This window comes from Mirounga leonina, unplaced genomic scaffold (assembly GCF_011800145.1).
Source record: "Mirounga leonina isolate KUSES-001 unplaced genomic scaffold, KU_Mleo_1.0 Mir_174, whole genome shotgun sequence".
Taxonomy (NCBI): domain Eukaryota; kingdom Metazoa; phylum Chordata; class Mammalia; order Carnivora; family Phocidae; genus Mirounga; species Mirounga leonina.
The window spans coordinates 40,941,941-40,963,934 of NW_023270451.1; the positions used below are offsets into that span (position 1 = coordinate 40,941,941).

At 40.9% G+C, this 21,994-nt stretch overlaps 1 pseudogene across 1 annotated transcript in view; it reads left to right on the top strand.

Moving 5' to 3' along the window:
• Positions 1-21,994, top strand: part of LOC118020881 — a 139,235-nt pseudogene that overhangs the window by 82,175 nt on the left and 35,066 nt on the right. Inside the window, exon 3 of the transcript XR_004682039.1 lies at positions 13,436-13,568. The product of XR_004682039.1 is annotated as a glyceraldehyde-3-phosphate dehydrogenase-like (transcript). The remainder of the gene's footprint in view (positions 1-13,435; positions 13,569-21,994) is intronic.

Genomic DNA, 21,994 nt, shown 5'->3' on the forward strand with positions numbered 1-21,994 from the left:
CAATTCTTCCTCTACAGAGCAATCAGAAACGTTTTTACAAAGTAGAACATATTAGTGATTTCTTTTTAAAAACCTTTCAGTGGTTTCCCATTTTCCTTGGAATCACCTAGGCCATTTTTCATTACTTGTAGTCTTCTTAATGTCTCCCGAGTTTTCTCTCCCACTGCTCCCTGCCACCTCTGTGCTTTATGACAAACTTTTTCCTATTCTTCCAAATGGATGCAATTTCTCTTGCCTCTGCTCATGATTTTCCTGCGCGTGGGATGTTCGCCCACTCCCCTCTCTCTTTCTTACACCTCTTCATTGTTTGAGACTCAGTTGAGGCATCACATGTTGTGAGAAGTCTCTCCTGACTTCCAGCTCTGATAAATGGCTCTTTGTTCTTGCCCAGTTGTGGCTTTTTTACTCAGACTTGTCCTGTACTGTACCTTGCCTCCCCTCCCCCTGTACTGCTCGGGGAAACCATGTGAGGGCAGAGCCTTGCTTGTGTAGATCACAGTGACATTTCCATTGCCTAACTCACAGATGTTAAGGATACTTTATTTCTATTTTTTTAAAAGATTTTATTTATTCATTTGAGAGAAACAGAGAGCACAAGCAGGGGGAGTGGCAGGCAGAGGGAGAAAGAGAAGCAGGCTCCCCCTGAGCCTTATGTGGGGCTCAATCCCAGAACCCCGAGATCACGACCTGAGCCGAAGGCAGACACCTAACCATCTGAGCCACCCAGGTGCCCCAGGACACTTTATTTCTAAATGAGTGAATACATTTTTCATTGGTATTAGGAATAAGGGTTAAAACTGAAGGTGCTTGTTCATTGTTTTTCCCCAGTTTTGGCTGTTGACCAGAGTTTCCTCTTTACTGTGACTTAAACATTATTAGAGCTTAAGTTTGTTGGCTTATCCTGAAATCTTAACATCTTAACATTTTTCCACTGAGGATTCGCATCTAAGGCTTTCCCAGACTGAGACCTATATGAGGACAGTCAGGTATAAGTAGGTTGAATGTGAGTGTAGGTTTATCCTGTTATAGTGCAACATGCAGCTTGGTAAGTTCAGTATGTTCTGATGGATCTTGCTGTGTTAATGGGTCCAAACACCAGGAAGGGTGTGAAAAGGGACGACACAGCCCTAAGGAGGGCTTCCTGACGATGCTTAAGGGTTGTCCAGTAGGCGGACTTCATAGGCTCCCCTGGCTGAGGGCAGAAAAGGGTTCTCTGATTGCTCGTTATTTTTCCACGCCCACCAGATGCCCCCAGCCTCTGGCAGGCAGTTAGAATAGGGGACAAATTCTTCCTACCAATCAGGAACTGAGCTGACTTGAGTTGGATTTAGGACTTTGTAAGGTTCTGGTTTATCCTCACCTCTAGGACAATATTTAAAGTAAGTGGTTGTTTTTGTGCCATGGGCTGCAAATTTTTATTTAAATTTTTATGCAGCAGAGCTAGCTTCCTCCACACATTGATCCATGCCCCCTAAGGCCCTGGTGAGGTCTACGGAAGAGTTGGTGAATGTTAATATTGCAGAAGAACTTTGTTATAGAACCCTATTCCTTGCCCTCAACCCAGCAGTTGACTCCTAGGCCATTTGCCTCTCGATAGTTTCTTTCTCCCTCTCCATCCAAGCAGAGTGCACTTGCACTCTGCAGAAGAATTTGTGGGCATCGTATTTTGCATCCTCTTATTTTGCATTGGCATGTTTGCAAAGTATTTTGTAACCATTTGTTAACTAATTTCAGGCCCCCTTTAGAGGTGGGCGGTGGCATTACTGTATAAATATATTTCAGTATATTGTGTGCAGAGACAAAGAAATACCTGCCTTGGTTCCAAATAAAATCATCCCATGCAAATTGTATAACACTACTATTTTAAAAATGTGTGGTGGTGCCTTTGTTTCAAGATTTATGAGTGGCTTGTTATAATGAGCTTGTCATATTTTGATAGCCAGCTTGTATTTACTTCTCTGCTTTTTGTTATGACAGAGTACAATGCAAGGGCCTTGGAGGTGCTGATGTGAACGTGAGACAAGATGATTCCTACGTGTAGTAAAAGCAGTTGAAATTCAATTTTAGTTGGAGTCGCCTGAAGAATCGGTTTGTACAGGAATACATATTAAATAATTATAAAATTAATTCATAAGATTTATTCTAGAAGCTTGATTAAATGGCAAGGTCCCTCTGTCTAAAGGACATATTTTAGAATAATATACTGAACAAACTTTTCAGTATTAAATCTTTCAAGCGATATGGAGTGGTAATGTTTTAAAGAATTTTTACAGCAATTGTGTAAGGCTGATTAGGAAGCCGCCTCTCTACAGCACAGCTTTCCAATTCAAGCTTTTATGCTTTTTAATGTTTCATTTTTATTGACATTTTTTCCTTGCAGGAAAAATGTGTGATTTTTACTGGCCTGGCAGGGGGTTGTGGTACCTTTTGCCAAAGTGTCAAGAAAACTCAGAATTCTCTACATGAGGGACAAAGACCAGATGTTTAGTTAAAGCCACACATAGCTTTTATACAAATACAGGTAATGGAAACCAAGACCTTTCCTGGGATTTTTTTTTTCCTCTTTTTTTAGCCAGTTTTGCCTTTGATATTTTTAAAATAAGCAAGCAGCCATCTTGTTATTCTAACCTGAGCAGAATAATTTAGTTCTTTACAAAGTGTGTGCCTTTTCAATATCTTGTTTTTGTTTTAGCTTTGTTTTGAAGGATTCTGCTCTAAAGTGTGGAATGTGCTCTTCAAATAATAATTTGCTTTTTAAGAAAGATTTTATTTATTTATTTATTTGACAGAGAGAGAGAGAGAGAGCAGGAGAACACAAGCAGAGGAAGAAGCAGGCTCCCCACTGAGCAGGGATCCCAGGACCCTGAGACCATGACCTGAGCTGAAGGCAGATGCCTAACCGACTGAGCCACCCAGGCACCCCAATTTGCTTTAATAAAAAGAAAATTTGAGACTTTTAGTAGTTTAGGAAGGACCTAGCCTAATTCACTAGCCTGATTTTTCCACTAGCCTGAACACATCTTCACTGGGGAGGAAATCTGTTGCTTAAGCCTACACTGATGCGGTTTCTGGAGGATGTTTTAAGTACAACTGTTTTCCCATTTCAAATAGGAGTAAGGGCAGATGGCTCACTAATAAAAATGAGTGTCATCACAACTGTGGACTTTTCTAGATGCTTTTTCATCTCTGATGGAAAGAGATGATAAGGGGGCTACTTGAGATGTACACGTGAATGGGTTGTGGTTTGTTTTTTTCTTTTGGTTAGGGGTCATGTGTCTTCTGTGCCCCTGAGTACTACCGGTTAGAGTTTCTTGAAGGCCCACAGCAGCCAGGCAGTTGCTGTTCTGAGCAGAAGTGGCCCTTGTGTTAACACACTGGTGCTTGGACTTTATTCTTCTCTGTTACCAGTCCTTTGGCTTTGGCCATATTGCCTGCCTCTCTGTTCTAGGTCTGAGCTCATGTGGGTACCTCATACCAGTGGGTGCCTGTATCCCTTAGATCACAGTGGCTGGATTCCATTATTGAGGAGGGGTTTACACTTTCCTTCAACACCGGTTTTATTGGACCCTCAAAAGGATGTGTCCATGACATAGCCAGGAATGACATCATTGCAGTTCTGCTGGTTAAACTCAACTAATTCCAAGCAAACAAACAGAAAAACTCTCAAATGGTTGTCTTTGGAGGAGCACTCAAAAGCATACTTTTAAATCTATAGTGACTTGGAGTATAAATTTAATTAAAGGAGAAGATTTTCTGGCAATCTTCTGATTCTAAAAGGTGAGATCTAGACAGAAAATTCTGTACTTACTTGAGGTTAAATGAGCTAAATAAATGTTAATACCTAAAGGATTTAATTTTATACTGGGTTTTGTACCAGATGAGTTTAAGAAATCAGGTATTTACCCTTTGAGAAACAATAATAAAGAAAACAGACAAAGCTGGTAAAGGTTTTAGAACATACTTAGATGTACAAGCAGCCGTACCATCTCTAGGGACAATAACCTGTTGTAAACACAGGCTTGCATGACCCAGAGCAGTTTATGATGGTGGGCTTTGGCTGATGAGCCCTGTTGGAGCCCTCTGATTCATCGATAAGAGTAGCTGATGATCCATGATCTAGAAACATCCAGCTAGGAAACTGATGTGGAGCTTTCGGTGGATACTACCTCTGTCCCTGCCCCATTCCCCAATATCTAGGTCAAGAGCAGGGGAACTGCCCTTCCTATGCTCCCATATTCTTTGGGTTGACTTGTTTGTTTAAATTTACCACTTCAAAACTTCCTTTAATGATTATCTTAACCTGATCTAACGTGGATAAAAATAACTGAGGAGGAGGAGCCCAGAATCCTGGCCATGGTGAGAGATGAAATAGGGAGAAATCACTGTGGGCTTACCTTGGACCTCCCTGCCCCTTGAGCAGTTTCCTAGTCTTGTAAATGTTTTGTGGTTGAGGCTTTTCATATTGGCACAGCTGCAAAACTAGCTCTCCTTTACCTGATACGTTACTCAGAGCTTCTTGGTTGCATGTAGCTGGAATCTCTAATGTGTTTAAGCAAAATGGAGAATTTATTATGAGGATATGGGGATATCTTATGAATGGGGTTGGGGCCTATAGAACATCTGGAGCCTAGGACTCAAATCACCATTGGAACTTTCTCCTTGATTTTCATTTCTTTTCTCAATGCATCAGTTTCATTATTCCTTCCTACTGCTGTCTTGATTTTTCTACCTCTCAGCCCATTTGTTAATACCTTCTGAGTTTACATATCTTCAATTTCAGTAACCTCATGAGAATCTGCTTTATCTCAGTTCCGGATTCAAAATAACCAGGGAAGGATTCTGATTGGCCCAGTCTAGATAAGGAGCCCCATCCTGAACCAATCATTTATGGTCAGAGGTGGGTCACATTGCACTAACATTGAAAATTCTATTGCAAACCTGTGAAAGCATTGGGGTAAGTGTTGCTACTGGGAAGACAATGCAAACGTGTCTAATACAGCTGGATAGATAGAGCATGAGGAAGAATCTGGACTCTTCTCTTCCTGAATCCAATTCCCCAGGCAGAGGAAAACTGCTTCCTATGCGGGTGAAAAACTGAAGTTCTAAGTTGCAGTTAGAGGACCACTTGGCCATTCTATTGTGGGCATGTCTCTGTTTTTCTTTAAAGATGCTGAGGAGATCTCCGTCCTAGCTCAGTGATACTAGTAGACAGTGTTTTCATCTGTGCCATCTGGGTCTTTGTTTTTGCAAGCAGGTGTCTTGTGAGATATTTTTGTGGCTCATGTGGGGCTTTGATGGTAAAAACAAAACAAAACAAAACAAATTCGAGATCTTCCTTCCCCAGGGGCAGCCGAGGGCACAATTCCCAGCTATTTCTCCATATATCCATCAAAAGCAGTGCCAACTTATAGAGCCTGTAAGATTCCCTTTCTCCCCTGGCAGGTAAGAGGCCTGGCTCAGGTGTTTCTCTTTGGCATTTGGAGGCGCTCCTGTTTCCACCATTATGCTCAGCAGCAGATATGAAGCACTGTCCTGAGAATTTCAAGACCAGGTGGTTTGGTCCCTAAATGGTCCTAAACTCTTTTTAACTTGGGCCTCTTTCCTAAGTGTTTCACATCCTTTATTTTGCTGTGGTGCTCCTGGCTTGCTTCATTTCTTCTCGCTGTGTTTACTGAGGTTGAGTGAGTTCTATGACCTGGAGTAGAGTGGTTCATTGCTTTTTGAGCAAGCGAGTTTATTTTTCTATTAAGTTGGTAGACTTGCCATTCTCTGCCTGACACTTGGGTAGTCTTTGGAAACAGTCCAAAATTCCCTTTCCTTAAATAATGGACTTTCCTTAACAGATTGCCTTAACAGATTGGTAAGTGTTTATTTTGGAGATAGTAAAAATAAGACTCTTGTGTATAATTCCAAATATAAGCATATATTCTTTTGATAATTAGCTTCATTGTTTCCTGTCAATTTTTTTTGACAATATTTACACTAAATTAGAAACAGTAATAATGGGACATCCTAGTTCAGTCCTACAAATATATCTGTCTACAATAAAATATTTGCTTCAGTGACAGAAAGTATTTTAGAAGTGTTCATTAAAACAATTTGAAAACTGTGTATCCATTATTAATAACCCAAGACAGGAATTACATGTTACGTGACTCATGTAACCAATAAGGAAGCTGCCATTTCCATAATTATAAAGAATTCATACCACATCCATTTTACTATTCTGTATCATTTGACCCATTTATGGCTCATTTTGAAAGAGAAAGATTAAAAAATTTATAAAGTTTTTTGAATGAAAAATCTGCCAGGTAATTTTTCCCTTCCAACTGCTTACAGTAGGTGCTCTCTATCTAAGAGCCTGGACCATTTAGGTCCCCTTAACTAACCCCTCTCCTTAACTACACAGTAAAGGAAGTTCGGGATGCTCTGGGTTATGTCGATCCTTCTCCTTCACCTCCCTCTCCTCACCAAGCCTTCTGAGGGATAAATTGTGGAAGAAGTTGGAGTCCAGGAGGATGACGTGGGTTGGCCCCATTCTGGAACAAATGGAAACTGTAGGGTGAAGGGCAGCTAGTCAGTGTCCACATGCTCTCTGTTCAGCTGCCTGCAGTTTCTGAATGGCCCGTTTGGGGAAAAAGTTGAGCAAATGCTCAGCAGGGCTGCCCCAAAAGTTTCTTCAAAATGTTGGTTACTGATCGCTGCTACCTCTCTGCTTTTATTCTTACTATCCTCTAGAGTTAACTGTGGGGTGGAAGGAAGATGAAGAGGGATGCAGGCTAGGAGGGAGGAGAGCATCACTGGAAGGCTGGTAGAAGATGAACTTCTAGCTTCAAGGTTTACTTTTGGGCACGGAAGAGAGAATCAGTCCTAGCGAGTGATTCTGGGCCTGTTATTCTTTTCCTTTACCCCCATCCCAAATCTCAAAAGTAGTTGAATTCGGAACTTATTGTAATTAGGGTCAAGGAGACCCCCAGATCTTTGTCACACCTGAGAACCTGGGGCAGCACTGTTCTTAATACACGGTAAATTAGTACCATGAGACTCCAGCTCCTCTCCCACATGGTCCGATTGCATCACCCTCTTTCCCTTTGGTCAGGTCTGTGAACAACAGTTGCTGAAGTGATTTTGATGAGATGTGACATTTGCAGACTGTGGCCACCGACCAAAGAATCTGAGCTACAGTATCCAACATTTTACAGGCTACAAAATATAAGCGGGCCAGCATTTATTGCTTGTCCTAGCAGCTCGAGCCAAGTTTCCTAAGCCTACAGAGCAGACCTCTTGCTGCTGCTAATTTTACTATCAGCAAACAAAAGGGAAGTAGGAAACAATGCGGAACAGTTGAAGGAGAGCGTTTGTGAGAGTGGTACAGACTCAGGTGATCTGAAGAGAGAGTGACTTTCTTTTTTCTAAAACCAAAAGGGACTCAGTTTGCACAGAAATAAATGGAAGAAAAGATGTAATGTAGAAAAAGTTATAAGCAGAGGTTCTGCACTGGTCTCCCAGGATGGCAGTGATTTTCATATTAAGGCAGCCACCAGGGAAATGTTAAAAACTCTCTAGGAAAATTTCCAATATGATGGATAGAATTTTAATATTAATATAGGATTCATCATGATAATGTAAGTCATAGATCTAAAGCTCCCTTCGTCAATTGGATCAGTCCTTTTCCAGCCTATTATACAGGTAGTAAGTACATGCTTTAAATATTGTCATGTCACAGGCCTGGGGTCTTTCTTTATCTGCAGTTTCTGAAGTTCTGCTCACAGAAATAGTGACCCCGTGAATCATTCATCTCTTACTATGTTATCTAGACCATCTGCATTTTCCCCATTTTTATTAATATTTAGTACTTCTTAAAATATACTTAATTATACTTTTTTTCACAAATACAAAGAGCATAATTCAACACACACATGCAGTGAGTGTGAAGGGAAGATCTGATAATCTATTTGTTGGTCATTATACAAAGAAGAAAAGTGATTTCTGGGTTGCTATTTGGTTGAGTTATCTCAGACATAATTACCAATCAAATGCATATGTATTGCTCAGTCATTTTACTCTGGGTTTTCTGGTCTTCTTCGAGCATGGACACCAAACAAAATGGTGGCATAGCCTCTCTCGAATTCTGTAAGACAATGACAACCTTCAGGAATGAGAATGATTGTAGTGTTGATGGCAATAATAATAATGTTAAGACTTGTCTGCTGCTTTTTCCAATAGGGATTCGAACATTCACTGGTGGAGCATACAATCACCCTTTCCTAGTCTAAAACACACGTGAAAATAAATCCACGAGTACAGACCATGAATATAGATGTAAAGTCTGTACACAGACAAGTAGACCCTCAAGTTCTATAAAGAAAAGGGGACTTTCCTTAAGCCTGGGAATCACTGCATATTCTGTCCCTCCTTTCTAGATTCCTGTAATGCTCACTGATTCCACTCCACCCCCATTTTATACCCATGGAGTAACCAGTGTTCACACTTGGATGTATCATTTCATGTATTTTGTTGGCATAAAATTTGAGGGTGTAAAGTTTCTGAGAATCCTGCTGTAAAGGAAAATTTCATGTTGTAGAATCCAGCATTTCCTAAACTTTCTTTTGACCGTGGAATCCTTTTTTTTTTTTTTTTCCTCTCCCAAATACAATCTATAAACACATTGAGAAATGCTGGCCTAATGGAGGTATTCATAAACTTGGCCTCTTCTATTTTCAGGTTTTGATTTTCATTGGAAACTCTGCAATGAACTCTAACTTCTCCCTAAGTCCTGGCTCAGGTGTCACTTCCTCTGTGAAGGTTTTCCCACTTGCCCTAGAATAGATATGTAATTGTTCCCTTTTGCCCCCTACCCCCCCACAGCATTTTTTTGTCTGTGTGGAAAATCTATGTTGATGTTTAGATCATGAGCTAATTTATTTATTTTTTATTTTCCCCTTCCAATCTACAATATCCTCTATTTTAAGGAGTGTGTTTTTTTTCCTTTTTTTTTTGTTCTCAGTGCCCTATGGAGTGCCTGGATCCTTGTAAGAGTTCAACAAATATCTGGTGAAGGAATGAATGAACAAGTAGAGTCAGGGAACTTAAGCAGAAACATTATCTTTCTGGTGTGTTGATATGTGATTAATGAATGAACCCTTTTGAGTTAAGTACTTTTTCTATTATAGTGATTCATTTCCATACAGTTGATTGGATTGAGACTCACTCAGATGTGAAAGGGTTAATCATTTAGTCTGCCAAAAATACAAGATTGACTGTTATTCAGTCTGTTATCCCCCTTGTATAGACATGGGCGGTATATATAAAAAATTCTAGCACCCAGTCATAACAGAGACATTTTTCTTTTCTATTCACAATCAGTCCATAACTCAGAATTTCCCAATTTTTAACTGCTAAGGGAAAAAATGGAATTTATAGACCTTTTCACCTTTCATTAAAAACCTAGCCTTATAGATTTAAAGAATTATAGATTTGACTATATTATGCCTGTAGACTTTTAATTTGTAATATATACTCAAAATATTTTTTTCCCTGATATACTCTAGGTTTCAGGCTTACAAATTTTATTGTGGTTTAGGCATGTTTTCCTCCCATTTTTCCTTCCTTCATTTCCCCCTCATTTTTTAAAAGATGTTAATAGGATGAAGATAGTAACCTCCCTCTCTGGCTGTACCCCACTCCAGTTCTACACCCATGGAGTGACCAATGTTAACACTTTAGTGTATCACTTCATGTATTTGGTTGGCATAAATTTTGCAGGGAGGCCAAGGATAGAGGATAGATAACCCAGGATAACCCAGGCCAGGATAGAGGTTAGTGGCTACCTTTATAACATTCTCTTCCACATTTCCTTGTTCTCTTTTGAAGATGGTTCACAAAGCTGCCAACTGGTGAGGGCATTAAGAAGAATTAATATGCTGAAGAAACTTAATTATGTTTCTGTCATAGAGACTAGGCTGGCCAATAAGCTAGGGTTAAGTCAGCTCATTCTGTGGTGTTGTCCAAATGCAAAAAAGAGGCAGCACACCTGATTGGAAGAGGAGGAGGAGACAAGGTTATTAGACCGGGGTCAGGAATGTCCACTATCTGTCCCCACTGCCCATCCCTTAATTTTTTTTTTAGCAATGAAGGTTACCGCTGCAGATAATTGACACTCATGGGTTCCCCTGGCACCATGGAAAGGCCTAAAACTAAAGCAAAAGCAACAAGAGTAGTTGGGGGATAGGAGAGGGGAGGGAGGAGGGGAAGACAGAGATAGAGGAAAAGGGAGAGTGAGACTCTGATGTAATGAGAAAAGCACTTGATTTGGAAAGCAGATTTCAAAAAGCACTCTATTTAGAAAACACTCAATTTAGAAAATTCTAGTTTCTGGCTTCTGCATAACCTTGGGCAGTTACCTAGCTCATAGTTTCTTCACAGGACTGGTTTGTGGATTGCCGGATGATCACTCAGGACTATTTACCTCTAAAAATCAATGTTGATGATATGAGATAAAGAATTTGAGAGAGTTGGAGAGAAGAAAGAGATATGTGTGTATGTGATTGATAAGGGTCACCCAAGTCAGGTGCCCCGGAACTTGTCTGCTTGGGAGCAATTCCTGCTTCTGTAAATCTGGGGGACAGTTGATTAAATCTTGAAGTTTCTGTTCATTAGCTGGGGTGGAGATGAGAATCTGGCAAATAGAGAAAGCTGTTGTATAGACTGTTTTATATATAACCCCTGCCAGGAAGCCAAAAGATGGTGGGCAGTAGATAGAGTCCTCGTTAACCAGATAATTCTCACACCTGCAGGTTTATCCCAGGAAACCAAGCATGAACATGGTGGCTGGATCCTCAAACTTTCATCTTTAGATGGGTTAATTTTTGACAGAGCACAAAATTCTTGGCTAAGAACCAAAGGTTCTTGGGAACCAATCTCTGTAGCAGGTGTTCGTGTCAAGACTGTTTGAAGGCCCAAAGAGAATGAGTTTCACATTTTCATGAAACTGCTCTCCTTGTCTGACTTCTAAAGGTGCTTTAGAAACAGAGCTCAGACTTGGACCCTTGACCATCAGAGTTCTCCTGTGGGCCATTTCAGGGTAAGCTGGGTGAGTGTCAGCTATGGAATGTTAGGAGCAGAGAGAATACGTTGCCAGGGCTGTAGGCTGTTAGTTGATTTCCCAGAAAGTAGTTCTGGGAAGCCATTCTGACTTTTACATATGGCATATCTGAAAAAGGGGTGATTCTGCAATTGCAACATTTTTTGTTTTATGTGCCTCTGAAGGAAAGATATGTTTTGTCCTCCATCAAGTCTTAAAAAATATTTATCCTGGCATCTTCCCATTTTTCTTTCCACATGGGAACTCTGATATTTTTAAGACTAGTTGTGAAATCATTCCTAGGTATGCACATTATATGGAGATCTTAGAAAAACTTTTAAGGAAAATGAGTATAAGATGGTATTTCTTTTATGTACCAGACATTACAAACCATTCTTTTGTTGGGCTTTTCTTGATGAGCAAGGTGTAATAAAATGATGTATATTCTCACCCTGTGGCAGATACCCTTTTTCTAGTGGGACAGAATATTGAAAGCAGCATGGAAGATTAAAAAAAAGGGGGGGCGGCATTTGAAAAATTGTCCTCATGATAGCATCATGAAAGCAATGCTATCTTCTGGTTAAATAAAGCATGAACAATAATTTTGGGTTAGGTATGTTCTTCAATTATGCATTTGATTTTGGTAATAAAAGATGCATGTTTTTCAATAATGTTTGGAATTTAAATACACTGTTCCTTTTTCCCAGTCTTCAGGATAGTACTTACCAATGCAAAAGCTACCTCAAACCCATTCTTGTCCATTAAAAATTAAATGCTTTTACAGTAAATTATTAAAAGAGCTAGGTTGGCTGCAAATCATCAAAGGTACCATAAACCATTATGCAAGCAAGCGAGAAGTCTGATTAAATCTGAGGGATCAGAAGGCATATACATCCCTCGATATCCATCGCAAATTCTAAACTACAAAAGCAACTATAAAATGCTCCATTAAGTGACTTTTAAAAACTCTTTCAGGATTTTCAAAATTCAACAGTAACTTGCCTTTTCAATTAAGTATGAACTAAAAACCTTTACTGCAAAGCACAGATAAACCACTATTTAGAGGTTATTTCCACTTTCTTTAAACCTGCAGTAAAATTAGCCTCATTTTTCCAACTGATATCACTCACTTAATGGAATTGAGGCATTGTAACAGAGTTTGCCAAAAAACTAGTTATTAATTAAGTCCTGTTTCCCCAACGTGTCTTTTTGTTATCTTTTGATTATATTGGAAAAGAAAATGATGGGCCCTGAATGTTGCAAAATCGCGCTGAAAATGTTGGAAGTACTTAAATAAGACATGTTTAAAGATAAAAAAGAAAACGCGTGGTTTTAGTTTAAATGAGATAATATATAGCAAACACAGGTTGCCTAGCTTAGTGCCTGGCACATAGGAGACAATAGAGGCTTTTCTTGTTGTTAGGTCTATTTTTCATTTGAAAAACTCAGGCTCCACCAAAGCTAACTTGTCCAGTGCTCCCTGGATGGTGTGAGCCCAGCACTGGTTGATTTTGAAGCCCATGCTCTTTTCTCTGTCAGTGTTATGGCCTTCTTAGTCTCTGCCCATGCAGGCAACTATCTGGCTACTCGTGTATGCATAGATTGGTCTATTGAAACAACTCCTTGACAAATAAAAAGATATAGGAGAAAGAAAAACATAAACATTGAGGTAACATTTGGCCAAATTGTGATAATTGTGGAGAAGGGGAACAACAGCCAGAACAAGCATTTATAGTTGGGTTTTAGAGCAGGGTCTGTTCCAAGTCTCCCACCCATTGTTCCCATCTGCCAAGTGTGGTAAGGAGAACTAATTCTGCAGCTTCGCTGGGATTGGTTTGGGTGGCTAATAAATCTGAATGAATAGGTGAAAAGCAGACATTGAGGGCCAAATGAGAGTCAGGTGATTTCATTTGTCAGTGTTTTTCAAACTCTAGTGTAGATCTAAATCCCCTGGAAGGCTTATTAAAACACAGATGGAACAGGGCAACCCCAGAGTTTCTGCTTCTGTCAGTCTGGAGTGGGTCCCAAGATTTTGTGTTTCTAACTAGCTGGCAGGTGATGTCAATGTTGCAGATCAAAGGCCCTCACTTGAGAACCACTGATTTAGGTTATCTTAAATGAGATAACTTGTCACTGCACACTGTGATGTAGACGTTATTAGCCCCATTTTATACATGAGAAAACAGGAGAGTGGTGAGTTTGGGAAACTTGTCAGAATAATGGTTTGAATCCTGGTTAAAGAGAAGCTGAGATATTGCCTTCAAAGAATCCTCAGATTTTCTGGATCACTATGATAGGTGACAGAAATGCAAGACTATGGCTGTTCATTCCTACTCTCCTATCACCCTCCAGAGGCAAGGACGTCATCAGAATGAGACAAAAACTGTCACGGATACATGCCCAGCACTGAATGGTCTACAGATGAGAATGAAAACTGAAGCCATTCTTTCCGAGATTCTTGAGCACTATAGATGGAGAAACTGAGGTATGGAAAGGTTTAATGATTTGTCTGATTATACATAGTGTATGAGTGGCAGCACTGGGATATCAGATGTCCTGAAACCCAATCAAGGTTTAATTATAAGAGGAAAAATATGGAGCTTCTGTTTGCCATCTTGATTGCTATCTGCCGTGTCTGCCATCCCAAAAGTGACTGAATGCAGAGGCAGCATAATGAGATGGGATAGGTACTAACACAGGACCCAGAATTCATTTATATATCCTATATTTATTGACTATCTTTCACATGCTTGGCACTTATAGGTGCCGGGGACAAAGGGGTAAACAAGATAGGTGAAATGCTTGTTTTTGCGTTCTAAAAACAGTGAGACAATCCATGAAGTAAATAAATAAATAAATAAATAAAAGGCAGGCCCTGGAAATTTAAGGCATTTTAACTTTATGAAGAAAATTAAAGCCAGATAATGTCAGAGAAAATGACTACAGACTCAGAAATTTATAAGCATGGGTTTAATAGTTTACTAAAGATGCAGAAAGAAATGTGGATGATTGACTACCAGTCAGAGGTTAGGACTATCATACCGCAGTTCTCAACATTTCAGTTTTGTGGGTTCTCTTTTATCCATGAGTATAACCCAAGATTTCCCTTCCAGACTTCTCCAGAAATTATTTTAGGATCCTCAGATGAGGGAAATTCTTGTACTCACAGGTGAACAAACTTTGAAATGTATACCTTTCAATGTATTTCAAAGACAAGGGCAACAATCATAGAAATAATTGATTCAAGCAACAATTATCAATGAATGGTCTAGCTAGTGTGTACGCACATCTTTTTCCAACTTTGACTTGAGTGATATCACAGTGGAAGCTTGAAGTCAGCCATGAGGTAGTATTTAAGTCAGGAAATTGGCAAATGATACAATGCAGATCTCTGAAAATTACTACTTTTCCCCCAGAGGGCTGGTTGTTATTGGGAAAAACTCCTCCATAAGTTTCTCATGCTTCTATACATCTTGTTGTGTATACCAAGAATGTAAGGCCCTGACCTCTCTTTACCCAGGCTATTTCTCAGGTTTGTATCTGCAATGAGCAGTTTTGAAGATTAAGGTAATGTTTCCCTCTGGGACAAAAGGTAGACTTGCTTACTGCTTGCTATAATATTGGTAGATTCTTGAAGATAAGTGTTTCTTTCCTACAGTGCAACACACTGCATATGTAGGTGTCCATCTGGGTCATCCATGTTGTCCCCATGGGACCTGGGGACAAGGGGAACCAATGTAAGCATGCTGATGCTCGTGGTGCTTACTGTGTTGTGAGTAACCAAGTCCATGGTCTGTGATACAAGCGTCTTGTGTTTTCTATAAACATCCATGAAACAGCAACTGGATAACTTCGTAGCTTATAAAACTAGGGTAAAATCAAATTGCAATTTTGACAGTTTGGGGGACAAGGATGGGATACTAACAGAGATCTGACTTTCTGGAAGAGGAAGTTTTCATGAACCCAGTTCAGAGAGATGAGAAAACTTTCTTCAATCTGGTAGTGAGTATTCTTGCCCAGGTGTGGGGAGGAGGGGTGTGTCTGGGAGGTGGAGGTGGAGGAAGGTTTTCCTACTGTCCTGTTAATGAACACAAGTTGAATTAATGCTTACAGGCTGAGCAACAAGAAGGGGGATTAAACAAGCTACCCAAGTGGTGCTTGATTATTGTTTATTCTTTCCTCTTTGCGGGCAGAGGAAGGGATGTTATCATGACAACAGGCAAGCAAACTCCATTGCCCTAGCTGAAAGGCAGTATGTCTGTGGTTACTGAGCCAGGAGTCCCCCCAAACCACACAATTGGTGTCAGCAATGAGGACCTTGTTATTTCAATAGAACTTTGGGTGAACCAAAAACATTGTTTTGGATGAATTGAAAGCACTGGTTAAGTCATAAGCAGGAGGCCACTCAGAAAGAAAAGTGAAACCAACACCTTGCCTAATAGCACAGAGACACTGCACTCATCTATCTGCCCCTTTTCACAGCTCAGCTTGGTTGATGAGAAGATGGGGCGCCAGGCACAGGGGTCATCAAAGCCCCTCAGAACAGCTGGGTGGGACTGTCATGGCATGTGTTCAGGGGCAGAAAGAAAAAGGATCCTGGGTCCTAGTGCTTGCTGGACAGCAGAAGTGTCTGAGGGAGGAAGTCGTGCTGTGCTTAGGCTCTGATCCTAGGGTGAGGGATTGAAAGGGGAGAAAAGGCCTAGCAATCAACTTCCCTTTCTGCTGCCCCTGCCATCCTACCATAGCCTAGATTCTCCACCTACCCATCTAGGAAATAGTATAATTGGGAATCTTGTGTAGGCTCTGATGTGCATCAGGTTAGACTCCTTGGTGCCTGAATTCAACTTAGGGGATTTGGGCACAGTTCAGAGTGGGGAAGGGAAGCTCAGTGGCCTACTGCGTGGGGCTTCTGGGCCAATCACTGTACTATTATTGTGGTTTCCACTGCTGAATGCATAATTGGCAATGCTGTTTTATATGCTTGTTTATATGCCCTAAATAAACATCAGGGAATTTTCCTACTCAGGGACTACCACATGGACTGTCCCCTCCTGGCTGGTTCAACAGAAACAATATATAAACCTAGATGGAAAAAGAGATATCTCAGCTTTAGTTAAGGGTGTAATGATTGCTAGAGTATTGGGAGGCCACTTTTTCGTACGATAGACCACCTTTCTGACGGCCACCAATTGGTGTTTCCCCTCCACCCCCCTTTTTTAAGGTAGCTGATAATCTGCTACTAAGATCTTATTGAAACTGAAAACCTCATCAATGGAGGCCTCGTGACTCTCAGGCTGGGTATACCCATTTGGGGATGAGTCAAAATGGACTCAAGAAAACAAGAATGGGAAGGGTCCAATAAGTCTGTCTTGTGAAATGGAAATGGTGTATTTAGGAGTGTAGGTCGAGTGGCATCTGAGTTTTACATGAAAAAGTGGCAGTCATCTCTTTGGGAGGAACTTTATCCCAATTTTATCCCCCACTCCATTGGGGCATCTTCACCAAATAATAAAAGTTCATATTGCCAGGAACTGGACAAATGGAAATTGTGTGCTCTCTGAAAAGATGCAATGGGAGAAACACAACATATATAAGATTCTTGTCAAAAATATATAACTGAATCTAATCTTGAAGAAACATAAGATAAACCTAAATGGAGAGACATACTACAAAATAACTGGCCTGTATTCTTTCAGATGCCAAGGTCATGAAAGATAAAGACATACTGAAAAAAAAAAAAAAGACATACTGAGGAATTGTTCTATATTAAAGAAGATTCAAGGAGACTCATGATCCTAGACTAGAGCTGAGTAGTACAGATATTTTTTTCTAGACTAGATTGAGTAGTACAAATGTTTTTCTCTTTTGCTATAAAAGACATTATTAGGATAATTGATGGCAATTAAATAAGATCTGTATATTACATAGTAGCTGTGTATCAATATTACTTTTCTAGGTTTTAATAACTGTACTGTTGTTATATAAGAACATGTCCCGTTTCTTTGATAGAAATATACTCAAGTATATATGTCTGTAACTCTCTCCCAAACAGTTCAGAGGGAACACACATACACCCCTCCCCCCACCACACACATACAGAGAATAATAAATAAATGTGTTAAAGCATTAACATTTGGTGAATCTGAATCCAGAGTATATGGGGATTATTTGTGCTATTATTGGAACTTCTCTAAAAGTTTGAAACTATTTCAAAATAAAAAAGTTAAAAAAGAAATGAGGAATCCTAACTGATAAGGTGAAATATCCACTGAAAGATTTAGACATAATTTAAAAAGAAAGGCGGCCACAGTGTTCCTGGTCTTCTTCAGGGGAGTAGGACTTTGAAGGAATAAAACATTAAGAATATTCTTATTCTTTGTGTTTTTAACTTTTAGAGTATTTGACAAAGAGTTGTTTTGATTATGGAGGGGCCGATTTTATACTTAGTTGTGGGAAGGAGGATGTTAAAGGCTTTACCTGGGATGGCTGAACAAAGGCTCCTTGACCTGAGAAAGAATGAACAGACAGCTTTGCATAGATGTTGGGGCAGTGACAAACTAAAAGAGCCAAGGGGCCCTTTGGGGGGGCTCAAGACTGCAAGACGACCACTGAGACTGGAAGACCAACATGCTATTCCTGATTCTAATAGCTCGACTTTGAGCAAGTCATTTTACCAATTGTGATGTTACTTTCCGAATTTCTAGTGTAACCCAATCTGTCAGTACATTATAGTTCCTGATGAATATATTAGCTGAATGAGTGGATGAATAAATTAATCTGAAACGAGGGCAAGATATGATATCTCTAAAGACTCTAAAGCTCTAAAACTTTAGATTCATGTAATATTTATTGAATGTTTGCAGAATGCCTGCCATGGTGTCAAATGTTTTAAGTTGGAGGAAGACGGCATGAAAGATGCTTGGTTCCTGCTTTTGCTATGTTTATAATCCAGTGAAACAGGCATCCAGAAAAAGTGATGCAAAATTTACACAGGAGTCAACTCTCTTCTCTGTTTTTAATAGATATATTTGTCCTTTTGGCACAAGTTAGTGTGCATTATTCTAGATTTCAGATGTGTGTAGGAAGATTCAGAGCAAAAATACACTTCTACCTGCGTTTTAGGTGAGGAGATCAAATTCTGCATTTCTTCAATGTAGGCAGATTTTTCGCTGAACTGTTGTGGGCTTGGGCTCCAGGAAAGAATTGTCTCTGCAGTGAGAGAGCATTTAGTTCTTTTCTCACCAGGCCTGCAAAATACTACTACTACTAATCACCTATAGAAGGCTACTGTGTTCTAGGTGCTGGGCTTGGCATTTCTATTACAACCCTCTCAACCATGCTGCGAGACCGGTATTATTAGGTAGAGATTAAAAATTCCTTTTTGGGGGCACCTGGGGGTTCAGTCAGTTAAGCCTCCGCCTTCAGCTCAGGTCATGATCCCAGGGTCCTGGGATCAGCCCTGCATGGGGCTCCTTGCTCTGCAGGGAGCACGCTCTCCCTCTCTGCCACGCTTGTACTCTCCTACTGTCTCTCCTTCTCTCTCTCTCAAATAAAATCTTTTTTTTTTTAAAGATTTTATTTATTTTTTGAGAAAGAGACAGTGAGGGAGGGAACACAAGGAGGGGGAAAAGCAGGCTTCTCGAGCCTGATGCGGGGCTCGATCCCAGGACCCCGGGACCATGACCTGAGCCAAAGGCAGACACCTAACGACTGAGCCACCCAGGCGCCCCAAATAAAATCTTTTTAAAAAAATTCTTTTTTCAAAGATGTTAAGATTCTTGCCCAAGTTTCAGAGGTAGTAAGAAGCAAATTCAGGATTCAAACCTAGGTTTTTCTGATGCCACTGCATGCACCTTTTCCACTGTGCAGCACTTCTTAGGTAATTTTAAATGTTCCTTCTGGTTCAGGCTCCTTATTGCTCAACGATTCTGTGGTTCTCAGAATAAGGCTTCCATGGTCAGCCTGCAGCAGCAGAGATGAGCTCATGGTAGGTGCTCGGGAAGTGGGTTGACCCGTGTGCGAGACGATCTCCCATGAGTCATCGGGAGTCATTGACTCCCATTTCAGACAGCGCTTCAGGCCCATAGGTGTCTAAGGCTGTGCCATGTCGGGATAGAGCGAAAGCAGATCCTACAATACAGCGGCTGAAGGAACAAGAACTATTCTCATTCCCGAAGTGGCCCAGCATGGGTAGGTGGGCCTATTTGCTCTGTGCAGTCATTCAGCGTTCCCTCCACCTTGTCTCTTCCTACCCGGTAAGGCACTGTCCTCTACATGATTGAAGCTCGTCTGCAGGCAGGTCCATGTTCCAGTTCTTGAGAAAGTGCTAGAGCACCTGTGCAACGTTTTAAGGCTTGGCGGTGAAGGGGCACACATACTCCCACCTCATATTCCCAGTGGGGAGAAGCGAGTCACCAGACCACGCTTAGTTGCCCAGGAGAGAGTTCAGGGGGTGGGGGGCTGGCTATTTGCTTAGCTAAAGCTCTATTAATATGGAAGAAGAGTGGAATCGATTTTGGTGAACAGCTATAAATCTTTGCCATGAGTATGCTGTGTAAATCTCTGTCATAATATTTGTAGCATAGTTTTATTTATTTATCTTCCCCCACTAGCCTGGGAGCTCACGGGCAACCAAGGTCTGTGCTTTCACTTCTGAACCCTCAGTACCTAGCTCACTGCCTTTCGCAGATGAAGCACTCGTTCTATTTTTGTTGAAGAACGAATAAGGAAAGTTAAGAGTGTGGCTTTGGGGGAGTAAGACAAGGGCAAAGATGAGCGATACTTTCATTACCTAGTTCAGAAAGCAAAGCTGAGCCTACCTAGGGCATTGCACACCGAGTGTGTATAAGGCATTTGATGAAAAGCTTTGCTGTGAGAAGAATGAAGTAATTCAGCTGAAAGCCAAATAACGGCAAAATTTAAATGTGACACTCTGCAGCTTAGCTCAGAAGAAACAATTGCCCGATTGTCACCAGGTGACCTCACTTTTCTCTAGTCATCAGCCTGGGAAGATATAAAACAGGTGAACCTGTTAGTTTACACAACTTTTAAACAGAGGTAGAGGATGTAAAAGTAGTTTAGGGGCGCCTGGGTGGCTCAGTCGTTAAGCGTCTGCCTTCGGCTCAGGTCATGATCTCGGGGTCCTGGGATCGAGCCCCGCATCGGGCTCCCTGCTCCGCGGGAAGCCTGCTTCTCCCTCTCCTACTGCCCCTGCTTGTGTTCCCTCTCTCGCTGTGTCTCTGTCAAATAAATAAATCTTTAAAAAAAAAAAAGTAGTTAAAAAAAAAAAGTAGTTTTGAAACATATGCGAGGAGCTGCATATACAAAACCTGATTTTCCAACCACAGGGTGAGATCTGAGCAAGGGCCAGGGACCTTCGTTCTTTTGTAGACCCTGTACTCCTTATAGAAGGAGGGTTTCCAGCTGGACTAAGTCAGCAGAACCCAGCAGGGCTACCCATCTTGGGGTCCTGGAGACAACAACAGATGGCAGATAGGCAAAGCAAATTAGTCAAGCCACCAAATGTTCTCAGATTTGGTTTTCAAATTCACAAGGCTAGTTATACATGGCCACTGTTGTTACTGTGCATCATATTTATTTGACAGCATTGTCCAGCCTTTAGATTTCTCTCCCTGGCTCAAACTAAAGAACATGTGCATTGTATTTCAATGAGCACTTCCCCAAATTCAAGGGAAGTCTGAGGCTAAAGAACCCAGTATGCCAGCAATTCATGTGCAAAGGCTATCCATGGGGGGCTGTTTCAGTGTTCTAACGTAGCCTAAAGAGCAAAGGCTTCAGCTCAGTCTCTTTGAAACCCAGGTTTTGGAAAAATTCCTTGACCATGTTACAAGGCGCCCTGTTGGGATTCTTGTCCATCTTTCATGACTTTTAAGATCTCTTTCCACAGTCCCTGTGAGAACCTGGCTTATTATGGAGCGGATCATGTAACAGTCTAACCTCCCATCCATCTCCCCCTCTCTGTGGTCCTACTCCTCCCCATGAAAGGCTTTGGACAGTGAGTAGGTAGCCATTTGTCAACATGGTACCAGACTCCAGAGACAGCACTAGTCTACATGGATAAGCGTAGGGTATGGGGTCTGCTCATACAGCATCTGGCTGTGTTGTGTCACTCCTACAGGATATTTTTAGGATAAAAAAAAAATGCCTTCTGGGAAGAGCTGTCTAGAGGGCAATTTGGTTATAGGCAGGAAGATAAGGAGACTGGGTAAAATTAGGGGATGGGGACAGGCATGATGGGCACATCTTTAAGCACTATAAAAATGTTCCAGAGACATGTTATGGTATTTGGATATAGTGACTTCAAGGCAGTGTGGCATACTGGGCTGAGAGTTAGAAGATCCAGGTTCTGGCCCCATTTCTACTACTATCTCCTGTCACCTCTCTGGGGCAGTTTCCTTCTTGTAAGATGAGAGGGTAGGACTACTTGGTTGATCCTTAATGGGCCACATCCACATGGCGTGGCAGGTCTAAGCCAAAATTCATGAGGATGGAGAAGGACAAAAAAGATGAGCTGCAGGCAGGGTCAACTCTGGGAACCTCATTTTCACTAATCAAAGGATGTATTTGACACAGACTTGGCTGGAGAAACCTTAATCAGAATTTTTTGTTTGCTACCAGGAGAGTGAAAACCAGGAAACCAGTTGCCATGATATCTTTGAATCAGGGCTGGTCTTGAGATGAATTATAATACATTATTTTGTTTATATACCACTTTTCAGTTTATAAAGTACTTTTAAGTCTTACTCTTTGGGAGACAAATGGGGATTATTAATTCATTTTAGAGACAACGTTGTGTAGATTCTGAGACCTACTAGCAAAGGGTAGACAGGTTAGACCTAATGATGTAATTTAGAAGGCCACGGCTCTCCTCATCTGTCCCAGAAAAATGTC